The sequence below is a fragment of the Anomaloglossus baeobatrachus genome, chromosome 1, assembly GCF_048569485.1.
Source record: "Anomaloglossus baeobatrachus isolate aAnoBae1 chromosome 1, aAnoBae1.hap1, whole genome shotgun sequence".
Classification (NCBI taxonomy): domain Eukaryota; kingdom Metazoa; phylum Chordata; class Amphibia; order Anura; family Aromobatidae; genus Anomaloglossus; species Anomaloglossus baeobatrachus.
Window position 1 is genome coordinate 284,142,118 of NC_134353.1, and position 23,451 is coordinate 284,165,568.

The 23,451-nt window shown below is 38.1% G+C and overlaps 14 non-coding genes across 14 annotated transcripts; 10 read left to right on the forward strand and 4 right to left on the reverse strand.

Annotated features, from left to right (window-relative positions):
* Positions 1–369: 369 nt before the first annotated feature.
* On the forward strand, positions 370–452 carry TRNAL-CAG (transfer RNA leucine (anticodon CAG)). Its single transcript has one exon. It is a non-coding gene; the product is annotated as a tRNA-Leu (tRNA).
* A 3,790-nt stretch (positions 453–4,242) lies between these two features.
* TRNAL-CAG (transfer RNA leucine (anticodon CAG)) lies at positions 4,243–4,325 on the forward strand. The gene has a single exon. It is a non-coding gene; the product is annotated as a tRNA-Leu (tRNA).
* A 1,251-nt stretch (positions 4,326–5,576) lies between these two features.
* On the reverse strand, positions 5,577–5,649 carry TRNAF-GAA (transfer RNA phenylalanine (anticodon GAA)). The gene has a single exon. It is a non-coding gene; the product is annotated as a tRNA-Phe (tRNA).
* Positions 5,650–9,668: 4,019 nt separating this feature from the next.
* Positions 9,669–9,751, forward strand: TRNAL-CAG (transfer RNA leucine (anticodon CAG)). The gene has a single exon. It is a non-coding gene; the product is annotated as a tRNA-Leu (tRNA).
* A 2,240-nt stretch (positions 9,752–11,991) lies between these two features.
* TRNAL-CAG (transfer RNA leucine (anticodon CAG)) lies at positions 11,992–12,074 on the forward strand. Its single transcript has one exon. It is a non-coding gene; the product is annotated as a tRNA-Leu (tRNA).
* A 692-nt stretch (positions 12,075–12,766) lies between these two features.
* On the forward strand, positions 12,767–12,849 carry TRNAL-CAG (transfer RNA leucine (anticodon CAG)). Its single transcript has one exon. It is a non-coding gene; the product is annotated as a tRNA-Leu (tRNA).
* A 1,466-nt stretch (positions 12,850–14,315) lies between these two features.
* On the forward strand, positions 14,316–14,398 carry TRNAL-CAG (transfer RNA leucine (anticodon CAG)). The gene has a single exon. It is a non-coding gene; the product is annotated as a tRNA-Leu (tRNA).
* Positions 14,399–16,641: 2,243 nt separating this feature from the next.
* TRNAL-CAG (transfer RNA leucine (anticodon CAG)) lies at positions 16,642–16,724 on the forward strand. The gene has a single exon. It is a non-coding gene; the product is annotated as a tRNA-Leu (tRNA).
* A 476-nt stretch (positions 16,725–17,200) lies between these two features.
* Positions 17,201–17,273, reverse strand: TRNAF-GAA (transfer RNA phenylalanine (anticodon GAA)). The gene has a single exon. It is a non-coding gene; the product is annotated as a tRNA-Phe (tRNA).
* A 141-nt stretch (positions 17,274–17,414) lies between these two features.
* Positions 17,415–17,497, forward strand: TRNAL-CAG (transfer RNA leucine (anticodon CAG)). The gene has a single exon. It is a non-coding gene; the product is annotated as a tRNA-Leu (tRNA).
* A 2,241-nt stretch (positions 17,498–19,738) lies between these two features.
* TRNAL-CAA (transfer RNA leucine (anticodon CAA)) lies at positions 19,739–19,821 on the forward strand. Its single transcript has one exon. It is a non-coding gene; the product is annotated as a tRNA-Leu (tRNA).
* Positions 19,822–20,514: 693 nt separating this feature from the next.
* Positions 20,515–20,597, forward strand: TRNAL-CAG (transfer RNA leucine (anticodon CAG)). The gene has a single exon. It is a non-coding gene; the product is annotated as a tRNA-Leu (tRNA).
* Positions 20,598–21,074: 477 nt separating this feature from the next.
* Positions 21,075–21,147, reverse strand: TRNAF-GAA (transfer RNA phenylalanine (anticodon GAA)). The gene has a single exon. It is a non-coding gene; the product is annotated as a tRNA-Phe (tRNA).
* A 702-nt stretch (positions 21,148–21,849) lies between these two features.
* Positions 21,850–21,922, reverse strand: TRNAF-GAA (transfer RNA phenylalanine (anticodon GAA)). The gene has a single exon. It is a non-coding gene; the product is annotated as a tRNA-Phe (tRNA).
* Between the last annotated feature and the right edge of the window lie 1,529 nt (positions 21,923–23,451).

The window sequence follows — 23,451 nt, forward strand, 5'->3', positions numbered from 1 at the left end:
ACTTTCATTTTCTTCTCGCATTAGTGACTGTTCTGAAAAGAGATACTTAAAACTGTTTTTTTCAGGTATATCTGCTATTCACAAAGAATGAAAATCTTGCTAAATGCATATGGAGAAAGAACTTTATCTCAAATCACTCATACTTAAAAACAGCCTGCTGAAACCCGGGATCGGACCAGGGACCTTTAGATCTTCAGTCTAACGCTTTCCCAACTGAGCTATTTCAGCAACCTACAAAGTTAAAGCTACAGCATTGCAAGGCAAACTCAAAGGCGTTAATACATTTTCAGTTCAAAATTTGGATTTTTTTTTGGCCAAACAAAAAATGTGTTTGTTTTTAGAAAGTGTGAATTTTCCACAGTTGTGCTTGTCAGGATGGCCGAGCGGTCCAAGGCGCTGCGTTCAGGTCGCAGTCTCTACTTGAGGCGTGGGTTCGAATCCCACTTCTGACAGGTTTCTGTTACATTGCAATCATGTTTTTTTTTTTTTCATTTTCACTATGTCCCTCTGTCACAATTCAGACATTTCCACAAACCAGATTAGTCCAAGGACAAAGCCAATGAGAACCCTCTGGATCCTCAATCCTGTCTGTCACAATCATGTTGTTCTCTGCTGCACTATCAGTAAGAAGAGGGAGGTGAAAAATCTCATAAAATAAACCTCAAGATACACAAAATCTTAAAGATCCTTAGCACTTTATGTTGATATTTTTCAGATTTTTTTTCTGATTTCCTCCATACTACTTCGACTTCAACTTAATTTTTCAGTATAACTACTTTCATTTCCTTCTCGCATTAGTGACTGTTCTGAAAAGAGATACTTAAAACTGTTTTTTTCAGGTATATCTGCTCTTCACAAAGAATGAAAATCTTGCTAAATGCATATGGAGAAAGAACTTTATCTCAAATCACTCATACTTAAAAACATCCTGCTGAAACACGGGATCGGACCAGGGACCTTTAGATCTTCAGTCTAACGCTCTCCCAACTGGGCTATTTCAGCAACCTACAAAGTTAAAGCTACAGCATTGCAAGGCAAACTCAAAGGCGTTAATAAATTTTCAGTACAAAATTTGGCTTTTTTTGGGGCCAAACAAAAAATGTGTTTGTTTTTAAAAAGTGTGAATTTTCCACAGTTGTGCTTGTCAGGATGGCCGAGCGGTCCAAGGCGCTGCGTTCAGGTCGCAGTCTCTACTTGAGGCGTGGGTTCAAATTCCACTTCTGACAGGTTTCTGTTACATTACAATCATGTTTTTTTTTTTTTCATTTTCACTATGTCCCTCTGTCACAATTCAGACATTTCCACAAACCAGATTAGTCCAAGGACAAAGCCAATGAGAACCCTCTGGATCCTCAATCCTGTCTGTCACAATCATGTTGTTCTCTGCTGCACTATCAGTAAGAAGAGGGAGGTGGAAAATCTCATAAAATAAACCTCAAGATACACAAAATCTTAAAGATCCTTAGCACTTTATGTTGATATTTCTCAGATTTTTTCTCCGATTTCCTCCATACTACTTCGACTTCAACTTAATTTTTCAGTATAACTACTTTCATTTTCTTCTCGCATTAGTGACTGTTCTGAAAAGAGATACTTAAAACTGTTTTTTTCAGGTATATCTGCACTTCACAAAGAATGAAAATCTTGCTAAATGCATATGGAGAAAGAACTTTATCTCAAATCACTCATACTTAAAAACAGCGTGCTGAAAGCCGGGATCGGACCAGGGACCTTTAGATCTTCAGTCTAACGCTCTCCCAACTGAGCTATTTCAGCAACCTACAAAGTTAAAGCTACAGCATTGCAAGGCAAACTCAAAGGCGTTAATAAATTTTCAGTTCAAAATTTGCCTTTTTTTGGGGCCAAACAAAAAGAGTGTTTGTTTTTAGAAAGTGTGAATTTTCCACAGTTGTGCTTGTCAGGATGGCTGAGCGGTCCAAGGTGCTGCGTTCAGGTCGCAGTCTCTACTTGAGGCGTGGGTTCGAATCCCACTTCTGACAGGTTTCTTTTACATTACAATCATGTTTTGTTTTTTTTTCATTTTCACTATGTCCCTCTGTCACAATTCAGACATTTCCACAAACCAGATTAGTCCAAGGACAAAGCCAATGCGAACCCTCTAGATCCTCAATCCTGTCTGTCACAATCATGTTGTTCTCTGCTGCACTATCAGTAAGAAGAGGGAGGTGAAAAATCTCATAAAATAAACCTCAAGATACACAAAATCTTAAAGATCTTTAGCACTTTATGTTGATATTTCTCAGATTTTGTTTCTGATTTCCTCCATACTACTTCGACTTCAACTTAATTTTTCAGTATAACTACTTTCATTTTCTTCTCGCATTAGTGACTGTTCTGAAAAGAGATACTTAAAACTGTTTTTTTCAGGTATATCTGCACTTCACAAAGAATGAAAATCTTGCTAAATGCATATGGAGAAAGAACTTTATCGCAAATCACTCATACTTAAAAACAGCGTGCGGAAACCCAGGATCGGACCAGGGACCTTTAGATCTTCAGTCTAACGCTCTCCAAACTGAGCTATTTCAGCAACCTACAAAGTTAAAGCTACAGCATTGCAAGGCAAACTCAAAGGCGTTAATACATTTTCAGTTCAAAATTTGCCTTTTTTTGGGGCCAAACAAAAAATGTGTTTGTTTTTAGAAAGTGTGAATTTTCCACAGTTGTGCTTGTCAGGATGGCCGAGCGGTCCAAGGCGCTGCGGTCAGGTCGCAGTCTCTACTTGAGGCGTGGGTTCGAATCCCACTTTTGACAGGTTTCTGTTACATTACAATCATGTTTTGTTTTTTTTTCATTTTCACTATGTCCCTCTGTCACAATTCAGACATTTCCACAAACCAGATTAGTCCAAGGACAAAGCCAATGAGAACCCTCTGGATCCTCAATCCTGTCTGTCACAATCATGTTGTTCTCTGCTGCACTATCAGTAAGAAGAGGGAGGTGGAAAATCTCATAAAATAAACCTCAAGATACACAAAATCTTAAAGATCCTTAGCACTTTATGTTGATATTTCTCAGATTTTTTCTCCGATTTCCTCCATACTACTTCGACTTCAACTTAATTTTTCAGTATAACTACTTTCATTTTCTTCTCGCATTAGTGACTGTTCTGAAAAGAGATACTTAAAACTGTTTTTTTCAGGTATATCTGCTATTCACAAAGAATGAAAATCTTGCTAAATGCATATGGAGAAAGAACTTTATCTCAAATCACTCATACTTAAAAACAGCCTGCTGAAACCCGGGATCGGACGAGGGACCTTTAGATCTTCAGTCTAACGCTCTCCCAACTGAGCTATTTCACCAACCTACAAAGTTAAGGCTACAGCATTGCAAGGCAAACTCAAAGGCGTTAATAAATTTTCAGTTCAAAATTTGCCTTTTTTTGGGGCCAAACAAAAAATGTGTTTGTTTTTAGAAAGTGTGAATTTTCCACAGTTGTGCTTGTCAGGATGGCCGAGCGGTCCAAGGCGCTGCGTTCAGGTCGCAGTCTCTACTTGAGGCGTGGGTTCGAATCCGACTTCTGACAGGTTTCTGTTACATTACAATCATGTTTTGTTTTTTTTTCATTTTCACTATGTCCCTCTGTCACAATTCAGACATTTCCACAAACCAGATTAGTCCAAGGACAAAGCCAATGAGAACCCTCTGGATCCTCAATCCTGTCTGTCACAATCATGTTGTTCTCTGCTGCACTATCAGTAAGAAGAGGGAGGTGGAAAATCTCATAAAATAAACCTCAAGATACACAAAATCTTAAAGATCCTTAGCACTTTATGTTGATATTTCTCAGATTTTTTCTCCGATTTCCTCCATACTACTTCGACTTCAACTTAATTTTTCAGTATAACTACTTTCATTTTCTTCTCGCATTAGTGACTGTTCTGAAAAGAGATACTTAAAACTGTTTTTTTCAGGTATATCTGCACTTCACAAAGAATGAAAATCTTGCTTAATGCATATGGAGAAAGAACTTTATCTCAAACCACTCATACTTAAAAACAGCGTGCTGAAACACGGGATCGGACCAGGGACCTTTAGATCTTCAGTCTAACGCTTTCCCAACTGAGCTATTGCAGCAACCTACAAAGTTAAAGCTACAGCATTGCAAGGCAAACTCAAAGGCGTTAATACATTTTCAGTTCAAAATTTGGATTTTTTTTTGGCCAAACAAAAAATGTGTTTGTTTTTAGAAAGTGTGAATTTTCCACAGTTGTGCTTGTCAGGATGGCCGAGCGGTCCAAGGCGCTGCGTTCAGGTCGCAGTCTCTACTTGAGGCGTGGGTTCGAATCCCACTTCTGACAGGTTTCTGTTACATTACAATCATGTTTTTTTTTTTTTCATTTTCACTATGTCCCTCTGTCACAATTCAGACATTTCCACAAACCAGATTAGTCCAAGGACAAAGCCAATGAGAACCCTCTGGATCCTCAATCCTGTCTGTCACAATCATGTTGTTCTCTGCTGCACTATCAGTAAGAAGAGGGAGGTGAAAAATCTCATAAAATAAACCTCAAGATACACAAAATCTTAAAGATCCTTAGCACTTTATGTTGATATTTTTCAGATTTTTTTTCTGATTTCCTCCATACTACTTCGACTTCAACTTAATTTTTCAGTATAACTACTTTCATTTTCTTCTCGCATTAGTGACTGTTCTGAAAAGAGATACTTAAAACTGTTTTTTTCAGGTATATCTGCTCTTCACAAAGAATGAAAATCTTGCTAAATGCATATGGAGAAAGAACTTTATCTCAAATCACTCATACTTAAAAACAGCCTGCTGAAACACGGGATCGGACCAGGGACCTTTAGATCTTCAGTCTAACGCTCTCCCAACTGAGCTATTTCAGCAACCTACAAAGTTAAAGCTACAGAATTGCAAGGCAAACTCAAAGGCGTTAATAAATTTTCAGTTCAAAATTTGCCTTTTTTTGGGGCCAAACAAAAAATGTGTTTGTTTTTAGAAAGTGTGAATTTTCCACAGTTGTGCTTGTCAGGATGGCCGAGCGGTCCAAGGCGCTGCATTCAGGTCGCAGTCTCTACTTGAGGCGTGGGTTCGAATCCCACTTCTGACAGGTTTCTGTTACATTACAATCATGTTTTTTTTTTTTTCATTTTCACTATGTCCCTCTGTCACAATTCAGACATTTCCACAAACCAGATTAGTCCAAGGACAAAGCCAATGAGAACCCTCTGGATCCTCAATCCTGTCTGTCACAATCATGTTGTTCTCTGCTGCACTATCAGTAAGAAGAGGGAGGTGAAAAATCTCATAAAATAAACCTCAAGATACACAAAATCTTAAAGATCCTTAGCACTTTATGTTGATATTTTTCAGATTTTTTTTCTGATTTCCTCCATACTACTTCGACTTCAACTTAATTTTTCAGTATAACTACTTTCATTTTCTTCTCGCATTAGTGACTGTTCTGAAAAGAGATACTTAAAACTGTTTTTTTCAGGTATATCTGCACTTCACAAAGAATGAAAATCTTGCTAAATGCATATGGAGAAAGAACTTTATCTCAAATCACTCATACTTAAAAACAGCGTGCTGAAACCCGGGATCGGACCAGGGACCTTTAGATCTTCAGTCTAACGCTCTCCCAACTGAGCTATTTCAGCAACCTACAAAGTTAAAGCTACAGCATTGCAAGGCAAACTCAAAGGCGTTAATAAATTTTCAGTACAAAATTTGGCTTTTTTTGGGGCCAAACAAAAAATGTGTTTGTTTTTAAAAAGTGTGAATTTTCCACAGTTGTGGTTGTCAGGATGGCCGAGCGGTCCAAGGCGCTGCGTTCAGGTCGCAGTCTCTACTTGAGGCGTGGGTTCAAATTACACTTCTGACAGGTTTCTGTTACATTACAATCATGTTTTGTTTTTTTTTCATTTTCACTATGTCCCTCTGTCACAATTCAGACATTTCCACAAACCAGATTAGTCCAAGGACAAAGCCAATGAGAACCCTCTGGATCCTCAATCCTGTTTGTCACAATCATGTTGTTCTCTGCTGCACTATCAGTAAGAAGAGGGAGGTGAAAAATCTCATAAAATAAACCTCAAGATACACAAAATCTTAAAGATCCTTAGCACTTTATGTTGATATTTCTCAGATTTTTTTTCCGATTTCCTCCATACTACTTCGACTTCAACTTAATTTTTCAGTATAACTACTTTCATTTTCTTCTCGCATTAGTGACTGTTCTGAAAAGAGATACTTAAAACTGTTTTTTTCAGGTATATCTGCACTTCACAAAGAATGAAAATCTTGCTAAATGCATATTGAGAAAGAACTTTATCTCAAATCACTCATACTTAAAAACAGCGTGCTGAAACCCGGGATCGGACCAGGAACTTTTCGATCTTCAGTCTAACGCTCTCCCAACTGAGCTATTTCAGCAACCTACAAAGTTAAAGCTACAGCATTGCAAGGCAAACTCAAAGGCGTTAATAAATTTTCAGTTCAAAATTTGCCTTTTTTTGGGGCCAAATAAAAAATGTGTTTGTTTTTAGAAAGTGTGAATTTTCCACAGTTGTGCTTGTCAGGATGGCCGAGCGGTCCAAGGCGCTGCGTTCAGGTCGCAGTCTCTACTTGAGGCGTGGGTTCGAATCCCACTTCTGACCGGTTTCTGTTACATTACAGTCATGTTTTGTTTTTTTTTTCATTTTCACTATGTCCCTCTGTCACAATTCAGACATTTCCACAAACCAGATTAGTCCAAGGACAAAGCCAATGAGAACCCTCTGGATCCTCAATCTTGTCTGTCTCAATCATGTTGTTCTCTGCTGCACTATCAGTAAGAAGAGGGAGGTGGAAAATCTCATAAAATAAACCTCAAGATACACAAAATCTTAAAGATCCTTAGCACTTTATGTTGATATTTCTCAGATTTTTTTTCCGATTTCCTCCATACTACTTCGACTTCAACTTAATTTTTCAGTATAACTACTTTCATTTTCTTCTCGCATTAGTGACTGTTCTGAAAAGAGATACTTAAAACTGTTTTTTTCAGGTATATCTGCACTTCACAAAGAATGAAAATCTTGCTAAATGCATATGGAGAAAGAACTTTATCTCAAATCACTCATACTTAAAAACAGCGTGCTGAAACCCGGGATCGGACCAGGGACCTTTAGATCTTCAGGCTAACGGTCTCCCAACTGAGCTATTTCAGAAACCCACAAAGTTAAAGCTACAGCATTGCAAGGCAAACTCAAAGGCGTTAATACATTTTCAGTTCCAAATTTGCATTTTTTGGGGGCCAAACAAAAAATGTGTTTGTTTTTAGAAAGTGTGAATTTTCCACAGTTGTGCTTGTCAAGATGGCCGAGCGGTCCAAGGCGCTGCGTTCAGGTCGCAGTCTCTACTTGAGGCGTGGGTTCGAATCCCACTTCTGACAGGTTTCTGTTACATTACAATCATGTTTTTTTTTTTTTCATTTTCACTATGTCCCTCTGTCACAATTCAGACATTTCCACAAACCAGATTAGTCCAAGGACAAAGCCAATGAGAACCCTCTGGATCCTCAATCCTGTCTGTCACAATCATGTTGTTCTCTGCTGCACTATCAGTAAGAAGAGTGAGGTGAAAAATCTCATAAAATAAGCTTCAAGATACACAAAATCTTAAAGATCCTTAGCACTTTATGTTGATATTTCTCAGATTTTTTTTCTAATTTCCTCCATACTACTTCGACTTCAACTTAATTTTTCAGTATAACTACTTTCATTTTCTTCTCGCATTAGTGACTGTTCTGAAAAGAGATACTTAAAACTGTTTTTTTCAGGTATATCTGCACTTCACAAAGAATGAAAATCTTGCTAAATGCATATGGAGAAAGAACTTTATCTCAAATCACTCATACTTAAAAACAGCGCGCTGAAACAAGGAATCGGACCAGGGACCTTTAGATCTTCAGTCTAACGCTCTCCCAACTGAGCTACTTCAGCAACCTACAAAGATAAAGCTACAGCATTGCAAGGCAAACTCAAAGACGTTAATAAATTTTCAGTTCAAAATTTGCCTTTTTTTGGGGCCAAACAAAAAATGTGTTTGTTTTTAGAAAGTGTGAATTTTCCACAGTTGTGCTTGTCAGGATGGCCGAGCGGTCCAAGGCGCTGCGTTCAGGTCGCAGTCTCTACTTGAGGCGTGGGTTCGAATCCCACTTCTGACCGGTTTCTGTTACATTACAATCATGTTTTGTTTTTTTTTTCATTTTCACTATGTCCCTCTGTCACAATTCAGACATTTCCACAAACCAGATTAGTCCAAAGACAAAGCCAATGAGAACCCTCTGGATCCTCAATCCTGTCTGTCACAATCATGTTGTTCTCTGCTGCACTATCAGTAAGAAGAGGGAGGTGAAAAATCTCATAAAATAAACCTCAAGATACACAAAATCTTAAAGATCCTTACCACTTTATGTTGATATTTCTCAGATTTTTTTTCTGATTTCCTCCATAGTACTTCGACTTCAACTTAATTTTTCAGTATAACTACTTTCATTTTCTTCTCGCATTAGTGACTGTTCTGAAAAGAGATACTTAAAACTGTTTTTTTCAGGTATATCTGCACTTCACAAAGAATGAAAATCTTGCTAAATGCATATGGAGAAAGAACTTTATCTCAAATCACTCATACTTAAAAACAGCTTGCTGAAACCCGGGATCGGACCAGGGACCTTTAGATCTTCAGTCTAACGATCTCCCAACTGAGCTATTTCAGCAACCTACAAAGTTAAAGCTACAGCATTGCAAGGCAAACTCAAAGGCGTTAATAAATTTTCAGTTCAAAATTTGCCTTTTTTTGGGGCCAAACAAAAAATGTGTTTGTTTTTAGAAAGTGTGAATTTTCCACAGTAGTGCTTGTCAGGATGGCCGAGCGGTCCAAGGCGCTGCGTTCAGGTCGCAGTCTCTACTTGAGGCGTGGGTTCGAATCCCACTTCTGACCGGTTTCTGTTACATTACAGTCATGTTTTGTTTTTTTTTTCATTTTCACTATGTCCCTCTGTCACAATTCAGACATTTCCACAAACCAGATTAGTCCAAGGACAAAGCCAATGAGAACCCTCTGGATCCTCAATCTTGTCTGTCTCAATCATGTTGTTCTCTGCTGCACTATCAGTAAGAAGAGGGAGGTGGAAAATCTCATAAAATAAACCTCAAGATACACAAAATCTTAAAGATCCTTAGCACTTTATGTTGATATTTCTCAGATTTTTTTTTGCGATTTCCTCCATACTACTTCGACTTCAACTTAATTTTTCAGTATAACTACTTTCATTTTCTTCTCGCATTAGTGACTGTTCTGAAAAGAGATACTTAAAACTGTTTTTTTCAGGTATATCTGCACTTCACAAAGAATGAAAATCTTGCTAAATGCATATGGAGAAAGAACTTTATCTCAAATCACTCATACTTAAAAACAGCGTGCTGAAACCCGGGATCGGACCAGGGACCTTTAGATCTTCAGGCTAACGCTCTCCCAACTGAGCTATTTCAGCAACCCACAAAGTTAAAGCTACAGCATTGCAAGGCAAACTCAAAGGCGTTAATACATTTTCAGTTCCAAATTTGCATTTTTTTGGGGCCAAACAAAAAATGTATTTGTTTTTAGAAAGTGTGAATTTTCCACAGTTGTGCTTGTCAGGATGGCCGAGCGGTCCAAGGCGCTGCGTTCAGGTCGCAGTCTCTACTTGAGGCGTGGGTTCGAATCCCACTTCTGACAGGTTTCTGTTACATTACAATCATGTTTTTTTTTTTTTCATTTTCACTATGTCCCTCTGTCACAATTCAGACATTTCCACAAACCAGATTAGTCCAAGGACAAAGCCAATGAGAACCCTCTGGATCCTCAATCCTGTCTGTCACAATCATGTTGTTCTCTGCTGCACTATCAGTAAGAAGAGTGAGGTGAAAAATCTCATAAAATAAGCTTCAAAATACACAAAATCTTAAAGATCCTTAGCACTTTATGTTGATATTTCTCAGATTTTTTTTCCGATTTCCTCCATACTACTTCGACTTCAACTTAATTTTTCAGTATAACTACTTTCATTTTCTTCTCGCATTAGTGACTGTTCTGAAAAGAGATACTTAAAACTGTTTTTTTCAGGTATATCTGCACTTCACAAAGAATGAAAATCTTGCTAAATGCATATGGAGAAAGAACTTTATCTCAAATCACTCATACTTAAAAACAGCGCGCTGAAACAAGGAATCGGACCAGGGACCTTTAGATCTTCAGTCTAACGCTCTCCCAACTGAGCTACTTCAGCAACCTACAAAGATAAAGCTACAGCATTGCAAGGCAAACTCAAAGACGTTAATAAATTTTCAGTTCAAAATTTGCCTTTTTTTGGGGCCAAACAAAAAATGTGTTTGTTTTTAGAAAGTGTGAATTTTCCACAGTTGTGCTTGTCAGGATGGCCGAGCGGTCCAAGGCGCTGCGTTCAGGTTGCAGTCTCTACTTGAGGCGTGGGTTCGAATCCCACTTCTGACCGGTTTCTGTTACATTACAATCATGTTTTGTTTTTTTTTCATTTTCACTATGTCCCTCTGTCACAATTCAGACATTTCCACAAACCAGATTAGTCCAAGGACAAAGCCAATGAGAACCCTCTGGATCCTCAATCCTGTCTGTCACAATCATGTTGTTCTCTGCTGCACTATCAGTAAGAAGAGGGAGGTGGAAAATCTCATAAAATAAACCTCAAGATACACAAAATCTTAAAGATCCTTAGCACTTTATGTTGATATTTCTCAGATTTTTTCTCCGATTTCCTCCATACTACTTCGACTTCAACTTAATTTTTCAGTATAACTACTTTCATTTTCTTCTCGCATTAGTGACTGTTCTGAAAAGAGATACTTAAAACTGTTTTTTTCAGGTATATCTGCACTTCACAAAGAATGAAAATCTTGCTAAATGAATATGGAGAAAGAACTTTATCTCAAATCACTCATACTTAAAAACAGCGTGCTGAAACCCGGGATCGGACCAGGGACCTTTAGATCTTCAGGCTAACGCTCTCCCAACTGAGCTATTTCAGCAACCCACAAAGTTAAAGCTACAGCATTGCAAGGCAAACTCAAAGGCGTTAATACATTTTCCGTTCCAAATTTACATTTTTTTGGGGCCAAAAAAAAAATGTGTTTGTTTTTAGAAAGTGTGAATTTTCCACAGTTGTGCTTGTCAGGATGGCCGAGCGGTCCAAGGCGCTGCTTTCAGGTTGCAGTCTCTACTTGAGGCGTGGGCTCGAATCCCACTTCTGACAGGTTTCTGTTACATTACAATCATGTTTTTTTTTTTTTCATTTTCACTATGTCCCTCTGTCACAATTCAGACATTTCCACAAACCAGATTAGTCCAAGGACAAAGCCAATGAGAACCCTCTGGATCCTCAATCCTGTCTGTCACAATCATGTTGTTCTCTGCTGCACTATCAGTAAGAAGAGGGAGGTGAAAAATCTCATAAAATAAACCTCAAGATACACAAAATCTTAAAGATCCTTAGCACTTTATGTTGATATTTCTCAGATTTTTTTTCTGATTTCCTCCATAGTACTTCGACTTCAACTTAATTTTTCAGTATAACTACTTTCATTTTCTTCTCGCATTAGTGACTGTTCTGAAAAGAGATACTTAAAACTGTTTTTTTCAGGTATATCTGCACTTCACAAAGAATGAAAATCTTGCTAAATGCATATGGAGAAAGAACTTTATCTCAAATCACTCATACTTAAAAACAGCTTGCTGAAACCCGGGATTGGACCAGGGACCTTTAGATCTTCAGTCTAACGATCTCCCAACTGAGCTATTTCAGCAACCTACAAAGTTAAAGCTACAGCATTGCAAGGCAAACTCAAAGGCGTTAATAAATTTTCAGTTCAAAATTTGCCTTTTTTTGGGGCCAAACAAAAAATGTGTTTGTTTTTAGAAAGTGTGAATTTTCCACAGTTGTGCTTGTCAGGATGGCCGAGCGGTCCAAGGCGCTGCGTTCAGGTCGCAGTCTCTACTTGAGGCGTGGGTTCGAATCCCACTTCTGACAGGTTTCTGTTACATTACAATCATGTTTTTTTTTTTTTCATTTTCACTATGTCCCTCTGTCACAATTCAGACATTTCCACAAACCAGATTAGTCCAAGGACAAAGCCAATGAGAACCCTCTGGATCCTCAATCTTGTCTGTCTCAATCATGTTGTTCTCTGCTGCACTATCAGTAAGAAGAGGGAGGTGGAAAATCTCATAAAATAAACCTCAAGATACACAAAATCTTAAAGATCCTTAGCACTTTATGTTGATATTTCTCAGATTTTTTTTTGCGATTTCCTCCATACTACTTCGACTTCAACTTAATTTTTCAGTATAACTACTTTCATTTTCTTCTCGCATTAGTGACTGTTCTGAAAAGAGATACTTAAAACTGTTTTTTTCAGGTATATCTGCACTTCACAAAGAATGAAAATCTTGCTAAATGCATATGGAGAAAGAACTTTATCTCAAATCACTCATACTTAAAAACAGCGTGCTGAAACCCGGGATCGGACCAGGGACCTTTAGATCTTCAGGCTAAAGATCTCCCAACTGAGCTATTTCAGCAACCCACAAAGTTAAAGCTACAGCATTGCAAGGCAAACTCAAAGGCGTTAATACATTTTCAGTTCCAAATTTGCATTTTTTTGGGGCCAAACAAAAAATGTATTTGTTTTTAGAAAGTGTGAATTTTCCACAGTTGTGCTTGTCAGGATGGCCGAGCGGTCCAAGGCGCTGCGTTCAGGTCGCAGTCTCTACTTGAGGCGTGGGTTCGAATCCCACTTCTGACAGGTTTCTGTTACATTACAATCATGTTTTTTTTTTTTTCATTTTCACTATGTCCCTCTGTCACAATTCAGACATTTCCACAAACCAGATTAGTCCAAGGACAAAGCCAATGAGAACCCTCTGGATCCTCAATCCTGTCTGTCACAATCATGTTGTTCTCTGCTGCACTATCAGTAAGAAGAGTGAGGTGAAAAATCTCATAAAATAAGCTTCAAGATACACAAAATCTTAAAGATCCTTAGCACTTTATGTTGATATTTCTCAGATTTTTTTTCCGATTTCCTCCATACTACTTCGACTTCAACTTAATTTTTCAGTATAACTACTTTCATTTTCTTCTCGCATTAGTGACTGTTCTGAAAAGAGATACTTAAAACTGTTTTTTTCAGGTATATCTGCACTTCACAAAGAATGAAAATCTTGCTAAATGCATATGGAGAAAGAACTTTATCTCAAATCACTCATACTTAAAAACAGCGCGCTGAAACAAGGAATCGGACCAGGGACCTTTAGATCTTCAGTCTAACGCTCTCCCAACTGAGCTACTTCAGCAACCTACAAAGATAAAGCTACAGCATTGCAAGGCAAACTCAAAGACGTTAATAAATTTTCAGTTCAAAATTTGCCTTTTTTTGGGGCCAAACAAAAAATGTGTTTGTTTTTAGAAAGTGTGAATTTTCCACAGTTGTGCTTGTCAGGATGGCCGAGCGGTCCAAGGCGCTGCGTTCAGGTCGCAGTCTCTACTTGAGGCGTGGGTTCGAATCCCACTTCTGACCGGTTTCTGTTACATTACAATCATGTTTTGTTTTTTTTTCATTTTCACTATGTCCCTCTGTCACAATTCAGACATTTCCACAAACCAGATTAGTCCAAGGACAAAGCCAATGAGAACCCTCTGGATCCTCAATCCTGTCTGTCACAATCATGTTGTTCTCTGCTGCACTATCAGTAAGAAGAGGGAGGTGGAAAATCTCATAAAATAAACCTCAAGATACACAAAATCTTAAAGATCCTTAGCACTTTATGTTGATATTTCTCAGATTTTTTCTCCGATTTCCTCCATACTACTTCGACTTCAACCTAATTTTTCAGTATAACTACTTTCATTTTCTTCTCGCATTAGTGACTGTTCTGAAAAGAGATACTTAAAACTGTTTTTTTCAGGTATATGTGCACTTCACAAAGAATGAAAATCTTGCTAAATGCATATGGAGAAAGAACTTTATCTCAAATCACTCATACTTAAAAACAGCGTGCTGAAACCCGGGATCGGACCAGGGACCTTTAGATCTTCAGGCTAACGCTCTCCCAACTGAGCTATTTCAGCAACCCACAAAGTTAAAGCTACAGCATTGCAAGGCAAACTCAAAGGCGTTAATACATTTTCAGTTCCAAATTTACATTTTTTTGGGGCCAAAAAAAAAATGTGTTTGTTTTTAGAAAGTGTGAATTTTCCACAGTTGTGCTTGTCAGGATGGCCGAGCGGTCCAAGGCGCTGCGTTCAGGTCGCAGTCTCTACTTGAGGCGTGGGTTCGAATCCCACTTCTGACAGGTTTCTGTTACATTACAATCATGTTTTTTTTTTTTTCATTTTCACTATGTCCCTCTGTCACAATTCAGACATTTCCACAAACCAGATTAGTCCAAGGACAAAGCCAATGAGAACCCTCTGGATCCTCAATCCTGTCTGTCACAATCATGTTGTTCTCTGCTGCACTATCAGTAAGAAGAGGGAGGTGAAAAATCTCATAAAATAAACCTCAAGATACACAAAATCTTAAAGATCCTTAGCACTTTATGTTGATATTTCTCAGATTTTTTTTCTGATTTCCTCCATAGTACTTCGACTTCAACTTAATTTTTCAGTATAACTACTTTCATTTTCTTCTCGCATTAGTGACTGTTCTGAAAAGAGATACTTAAAACTGTTTTTTTCAGGTATATCTGCACTTCACAAAGAATGAAAATCTTGCTAAATGCATATGGAGAAAGAACTTTATCTCAAATCACTCATACTTAAAAACAGCTTGCTGAAACCCGGGATCGGACCAGGGACCTTTAGATCTTCAGTCTAACGATCTCCCAACTGAGCTATTTCAGCAACCTACAAAGTTAAAGCTACAGCATTGCAAGGCAAACTCAAAGGCGTTAATAAATTTTCAGTTCAAAATTTGCCTTTTTTTGTGGCCAAACAAAAAATGTGTTTGTTTTTAGAAAGTGTGAATTTTCCACAGTTGTGCTTGTCAGGATGGCCGAGCGGTCCAAGGCGCTGCGTTCAGGTCGCAGTCTCTACTTGAGGCATGGGTTCGAATCCCACTTCTGACCGGTTTCTGTTACATTACTGTCATGTTTTGTTTTTTTTTTCATTTTCACTATGTCCCTCTGTCACAATTCAGACATTTCCACAAACCAGATTAGTCCAAGGACAAAGCCAATGAGAACCCTCTGGATCCTCAATCTTGTCTGTCTCAATCATGTTGTTCTCTGCTGCACTATCAGTAAGAAGAGGGAGGTGGAAAATCTCATAAAATAAACCTCAAGATACACAAAATCTTAAAGATCCTTAGCACTTTATGTTGATATTTCTCAGATTTTTTTTCCGATTTCCTCCATACTACTTCGACTTCAACTTAATTTTTCAGTATAACTACTTTCATTTTCTTCTCGCATTAGTGACTGTTCTGAAAAGAGATACTTAAAACTGTTTTTTTCAGGTATATCTGCACTTCACAAAGAATGAAAATCTTGCTAAATGCATATGGAGAAAGAACTTTATCTCAAATCACTCATACTTAAAAACAGCGTGCTGAAACCCGGGATCGGACCAGGAACTTTTCGATCTTCAGTCTAACGCTCTCCCAACTGAGCTATTTCAGCAACCTACAAAGTTAAAGCTACAGCATTGCAAGGCAAACTCAAAGGCGTTAATAAATTTTCAGTTCAAAATTTGCCTTTTTTTGGGGCCAAATAAAAAATGTGTTTGTTTTTAGAAAGTGTGAATTTTCCACAGTTGTGCTTGTCAGGATGGCCGAGCGGTCCAAGGCGCTGCGTTCAGGTCGCAGTCTCTACTTGAGGCGTGGGTTCGAATCCCACTTCTGACCGGTTTCTGTTACATTACAGACATGTTTTGGTTTTTTTTTCATTTTCACTATGTCCCTCTGTCACAATTCAGACATTTCCACAAACCAGATTAGTCCAAGGACAAAGCCAATGAGAACCCTCTGGATCCTCAATCTTGTCTGTCTCAATCATGTTGTTCTCTGCTGCACTATCAGTAAGAAGAGGGAGGTGGAAAATCTCATAAAATAAACCTCAAGATACACAAAATCTTAAAGATTCTTAGCACTTTATGTTGATATTTCTCAGATTTTTTTTCCGATTTCCTCCATACTACTTCGACTTCAACTTAATTTTTCAGTATAACTACTTTCATTTTCTTCTCGCATTAGTTACTGTTCTGAAAAGAGATACTTAAAACTGTTTTTTTCAGGTATATCTGCACTTCACAAAGAATGAAAACCTTGCTAAATGCATATGGAGAAAGAACTTTATCTCAAATCACTCATACTTAAAAACAGCGTGCTGAAACCCGGGATCAAACCAGGGACCTTTAGATCTTCAGGCTAACGCTCTCCCAACTGAGCTATTTCAGCAACCCACAAAGTTAAAGCTACAGCATTGCAAGGCAAACTCAAAGGCGTTAATACATTTTCAGTTCCAAATTTGCATTTTTTTGGGGCCAAACAAAAAATGTGTTTGTTTTTAGAAAGTGTGAATTTTCCACAGTTGTGCTTGTCAGGATGGCCGAGCGGTCCAAGGCGCTGCGTTCAGGTCGCAGTCTCTACTTGAGGCGTGGGTTCGAATCCCACTTCTGACAGGTTTCTGTTACATTACAATCATGTTTTTTTTTTTTCATTTTCACTATGTCCCTCTGTCACAATTCAGACATTTCCACAAACCAGATTAGTCCAAGGACAAAGCCAATGAGAACCCTCTGGATCCTCAATCCTGTCTGTCACAATCATGTTGTTCTCTGCTGCACTATCAGTAAGAAGAGTGAGGTGAAAAATCTCATAAAATAAGCTTCAAGATACACAAAATCTTAAAGATCCTTAGCACTTTATGTTGATATTTCTCAGATTTTTATTCCGATTTCCTCCATACTACTTCGACTTCAACTTAATTTTTCAGTATAACTACTTTCATTTTCTTCTCGCATTAGTGACTGTTCTGAAAAGAGATACTTAAAACTGTTTTTTTCAGGTATATCTGCACTTCACAAAGAATGAAAATCTTGCTAAATGCATATGGAGAAAGAACTTTATCTCAAATCACTCATACTTAAAAACAGCATGCTGAAACCCGGGATCGGACCAGGGACCTTTAGATTTTCAGTCTAACGCTCTCCCAACTGAGCTATTTCAGCAACCTACAAAGTTAAAGCTACAGCATTGCAAGGCAAACTCAAAGGCGTTAATAAATTTTCAGTTCAAAATTTGCCTTTTTTTGGGGCCAAACAAAAAATGTGTTTGTTTTTAGAAAGTGTGAATTTTCCACAGTTGTGCTTGTCAGGATGGCCGAGCGGTCCAAGGCGCTGCGTTCAGGTCGCAGTCTCTACTTGAGGCGTGGGTTCGAATCCCACTTCTGACTGGTTTCTGTTACATTACAATCATGTTGTGCTTTTTTTTCATTTTCACTATGTCCCTCTGTCACAATTCAGACATTTCCACAAACCAGATTAGTCCAAGGACAAAGCCAATGAGAACCCTCTGGATCCTCAATCCTGTCTGTCACAATCATGTTGTTCTCTGCTGCACTATCAGTAAGAAGAGGGAGGTGGAAAATCTCATAAAATAAACCTCAAGATACACAAAATCTTAAAGATCCTTAGCACTTTATGTTGATATTTCTCAGATTTTTTCTCTGATTTCCTCCATACTACTTCGACTTCAACTTAATTTTTCAGTATAACTACTTTCATTTTCTTCTCGCATTAGTGACTGTTCTGAAAAGAGATACTTAAAACTGTTTTTTTCAGGTATATCTGCACTTCACAAAGAATGAAAATCTTGCTAAATGCATATGGAGAAAGAACTTTATCTCAAATCACTCATACTTAAAAACAGCGTGCTGAAACCCGGGATCGGACCAGGGACCTTTAGATCTTCAGGCTAACGCTCTCCCAACTGAGCTATTTCAGCAACCCACAAAGTTAAAGCTACAGCATTGCAAGGCAAACTCAAAGGCGTTAATACATTTTCAGTTCCAAATTCACATTTTTTTGGGGCCAAAAAAAAAATGTGTTTGTTTTTAGAAAGTGTGAATTTTCCACAGTTGTGCTTGTCAGGATGGCCGAGCGGTCCAAGGCGCTGCGTTCAGGTCGCAGTCTCTACTTGAGGTGTGGGTTCGAATCCCACTTCTGACAGGTTTCTGTTACATTACAATCATGTTTTTTTTTTTTTCATTTTCACTATGTCCCTCTGTCACAATTCAGACATTTCCACAAACCAGATTAGTCCAAGGACAAAGCCAATGAGAACCCTCTGGATCCTCAATCCTGTCTGTCACAATCATGTTGTTCTCTGCTGCACTATCAGTAAGAAGAGGGAGGTGGAAAATCTCATAAAATAAACCTCAAGATACACAAAATCTTAAAGATCCTTAGCACTTTATGTTGATATTTCTCAGATTTTTTCTCCGATTTCCTCCATACTACTTCGACTTCAACTTAATTTTTCAGTATAACTACATTCATTTTCTTCTCGCATTAGTGACTGTTCTGAAAAGAGATACTTAAAACTGTTTTTTTCAGGTATATCTGCACTTCACAAAGAATGAAAATCTTGCTAAATGCATATGGAGAAAGAACTTTATCTCAAATCACTCATACTTAAAAACAGCGTGCTGAAACCCGGGATCAGACCAGGGACCTTTAGATCTTCAGTCTAACGCTCTCCAAATTGAGCTATTTCAGCAACCTACAAAGTTAAAGCTACAGCATTGCAAGGCAAACTCAAAGGCGTTATTACATTTTCAGTTCAAAATTTGCCTTTTTTGGGGCCAAACAAAAAATAGGTTTTTGTTTTTAGAAAGTGTGAATTTTCCACAGTTGTGCTTGTCAGGATGGCCGAGCGGTCCAAGGCGCTGCGGTCAGGTCGCAGTCTCTACTTGAGGCGTGGGTTCGAATCCCACTAATGACAGGTTTCTGTTACATTACAATCATGTTTTGTTTTTTTTTCATTTTCACTATGTCCCTCTGTCACAATTCAGACATTTCCACAAACCAGATTAGTCCAAGGACAAAGCCAATGAGAACCCTCTGGATCCTCAATCCTGTCTGTCACAATCATGTTGTTCTCTGCTGCACTATCAGTAAGAAGAGGGAGGTGAAAAATCTCATAAAATAAACCTCAAGATACACAAAATCTTAAAGATCCTTAGCACTTTATGTTGATATTTCTCAGATTTTTTCTCCGATTTCCTCCATACTACTTTGACTTCAACTTAACTTTTCAGTACAACTACTTTCATTTTCTTCTCGCTCTAGTGACTGTTCTGAAAAGAGATACTTAAAACTGTTATTTCAGGTATATCTGCACTTCACAAAGAATGAAAATCTTGCTAAATGCATATGGAGAAAGAACTTTATCTCAAATCACTCATACTTAAAAACAGCCTGCTGAAACCCGGGATCGGACCAGGCACCTTTAGATCTTCAGTCTAACGCTCTCCCAACTGAGCTATTTCAGCAACCTACAAAGTTAAAGCTACAGCATTGCAAGGCAAACTCAAAGGCGTTAATAAATTTTCAGTTCAAAATTTGCCTTTTTTTGGGGCCAAACAAAAAATGTGTTTGTTTTTAGAAAGTGTGAATTTTCCACAGTTGTGCTTGTCAGGATGGCCGAGCGGTCCAAGGCGCTGCGTTCAAGTCGCAGTCTCTACTTGAGGCGTGGGTTTGAATCCCACTTCTGACAGGTTTCTGTTACATTACAATCATGTTTTGTTTTTTTTTTCATTTTCACTATGTCCCTCTGTCACAATTCAGACATTTCCACAAACCAGATTAGTCCAAGGACAAAGCCAATGAGAACCCTCTGGATCCTCAATCCTGTCTGTCACAATCATGTTGTTCTCTGCTGCACTATCAGTAAGAAGAGGGAGGTGGAAAATCTCATAAAATAAACCTCAAGATACACAAAATCTTAAAGACCCTTAGCACTTTATGTTGATATTTCTCAGATTTTTTCTCCGATTTCCTCCATACTACTTCGAATTCAACTTAATTTTTCAGTATAACTACTTTCATTTTCTTCTCGCATTAGTGACTGTTCTGAAAAGAGATACTTAAAACTGTTTTTTTCAGGTATATCTGCACTTCACAAAGAATGAAAATCTTGCTAAATGCATATGGAGAAAGAACTTTATCTAAAACCACTCATACTTAAAAACAGCGTGCTGAAACACGGGATCGGACCAGGGACCTTTAGATCTTCAGTCTAACGCTTTCCCAACTGAGCTATTTCAGCAACCTACAAAGTTAAAGCTACAGCATTGCAAGGCAAACTCAAAGGCGTTAATACATTTTCAGTTCAAAATTTGCATTTTTTTGGGGCCAAACAAAAAATGTGTTTGTTTTTAGAAAGTGTGAATTTTTCACAGTTGTGCTTGTCAGGATGGCCGAGCGGTCCAAGGCGCTGCGTTCAGGTCGCAGTCTCTACTTGAGGCGTGGGTTCGAATCCCACTTCTGACAGGTTTCTGTTACATTACAATCATGTTTTTTTTTTTTTCATTTTCACTATGTCCCTCTGTCACAATTCAGACATTTCCACAAACCAGATTAGTCCAAGGACAAAGCCAATGAGAACCCTCTGGATCCTCAATCCTGTCTGTCACAATCATGTTGTTCTCTGCTGCACTATCAGTAAGAAGAGGGAGGTGAAAAATCTCATAAAATAAACCTCAAGATACACAAAATCTTAAAGATCCTTAGCACTTTATGTTGATATTTTTCAGATTTTTTTTCTGATTTCCTCCATACTACTTCGACTTCAACTTAATTTTTCAGTATAACTACTTTCATTTTCTTCTCGCATTAGTGACTGTTCTGAAAAGAGATACTTAAAACTGTTTTTTTCAGGTATATCTGCACTTCACAAAGAATGAAAATCTTGCTAAATGCATATGGAGAAGGAACTTTATCTCAAATCACTCATACTTAAAAACAGCGTGCTGAAACCCGGGATCGGACCAGGGACCTTTAGATCTTCAGTCTAACGCTCTCCCAACTGAGCTATTTCAGCAACCTACAAAGTTAAAGCTACAGCATTGCAAGGCAAACTCAAAGGCGTTAATAAATTTTCAGTTCAAAATTTGCCTTTTTTTGGGGCCAAACAAAAAGAGTGTTTGTTTTTAGAAAGTGTGAATTTTCCACAGTTGTGCTTGTCAGGATGGCCGAGCGGTCCAAGGTGCTGCGTTCAGGTCGCAGTCTCTACTTGAGGCGTGGGTTCGAATCCCACTTCTGACAGGTTTCTTTTACATTACAATCATGTTTTGTTTTTTTTTCATTTTCACTATGTCCCTCTGTCACAATTCAGACATTTCCACAAACCAGATTTGTTCAAGGACAAAGCCAATGAGAACCCTCTGGATCCTCAATCCTGTCTGTCAAAATCATGTTATTTTCTGCTGCACTATCAGTAAGAAGAGGGAGGTGAAAAATCTCATAAAATAAACCTCAAGATACTTAAAATCTTAAAGATCCTTAGCACTTTATGTTAATATTTCTCAGATTTTTTTTCTGATTTCCTCCATACTACTTCGACTTCAACTTAATTTTTCAGTATAACTACTTTCATTTTCTTCTCGCATTAGTGACTGTTCTGAAAAGAGATACTTAAAACTGTTTTTTTCAGGTATATCTGCACTTCACAAAGAATGAAAATCTTGCTAAATGCATATGGAGAAAGAACTTTATCTCAAATCACTCATACTTAAAAACAGCGTGCTGAAACCCGGGATCGGACCAGGGACCTTTAGATCTTCAGTCTAACGCTCTCCCAACTGAGCTATTTCAGCAACCTACAAAGTTAAAGCTACAGCATTGCAAGGCAAACTCAAAGGCGTTAATAAATTTTCAATACAAAATTTGGCTTTTTTTGGGGCCAAACAAAAAATGTGTTTGTTTTTAAAAAGTGTGAATTTTCCACAGTTGTGCTTGTCAGGATGGCCGAGCGGTCCAAGGCGCTGCGTTCAGGTTGCAGTCTCTACTTGAGGCGTGGGTTCAAATTCCACTTCTGACAGGTTTCTGTTACATTACAATCATGTTTTTTTTTTTTTCATTTTCACTATGTCCCTCTGTCACAATTCAGACATTTCCACAAACCAGATTAGTCCAAGGACAAAGCCAATGAGAACCCTCTGGATCCTCAATCCTGTCTGTCACAATCATGTTGTTCTCTGCTGCACTATCAGTAAGAAGAGGGAGGTGGAAAATCTCATAAAATAAACCTCAAGATACACAAAATCTTAAAGATCCTTAGCACTTTATGTTGATATTTCTCTGATTTCTTCTCCGATTTCCTCCATACTACTTCGACTTCAACTTAATTTTTCAGTATAACTACTTTCATTTTCTTCTCGCATTAGTGACTGTTCTGAAAAGAAATACTTAAAACTGTTTTTTTCAGGTATATCTGCACTTCACAAAGAATGAAAATCTTGCTAAATGCATATGGAGAAAGAACTTTATCTCAAATCACTCATACTTAAAAACAGCGTGCTGAAAGCCGGGATCGGACCAGGGACCTTTAGATCTTCAGTCTAACGCTCTCCCAACTGAGCTATTTCAGCAACCTACAAAGTTAAAGCTACAGCATTGCAAGGCAAACTCAAAGGCGTTAATAAATTTTCAGTTCAAAATTTGCCTTTTTTTGGGGCCAAACAAAAAGAGTGTTTGTTTTTAGAAAGTGTGAATTTTCCACAGTTGTGCTTGTCAGGATGGCCGAGCGGTCCAAGGTGCTGCGTTCAGGTCGCAGTCTCTACTTGAGGCGTGGGTTTGAATCCCACTTCTGACAGGTTTCTTTTACATTACAATCATGTTTTGTTTTTTTTTCATTTTCACTATGTCCCTCTGTCACAATTCAGACATTTCCACAAACCAGATTTGTCCAAGGACAAAGCCAATGAGAACCCTATGGATCCTCAATCCTGTCTGTCACAATCATGTTGTTCTCTGCTGCACTATCAGTAAGAAGAGGGAGGTGGAAAATCTCATAAAATAAACCTCAAGATACACAAAATCTTAAAGATCCTTAGCACTTTATGTTGATATTTCTCAGATTTTTTCTCCGATTTCCTCCATACTACTTCGACTTCAACTTAATTTTTCAGTATAACTACTTTCATTTTCTTCTCGCATTAGTGACTGTTCTGAAAAGAGATACTTAAAACTGTTTTTTTCAGGTATATCTGCACTTCACAAAGAATGAAAATCTTGCTAAATGCATAAGGAGAAAGAACTTTATCTCAAATCACTCATACTTAAAAACAGCATGCTGAAACCCGGGATCGGACCAGGGACCTTTAGATGTTCAGGCTAGCGCTCT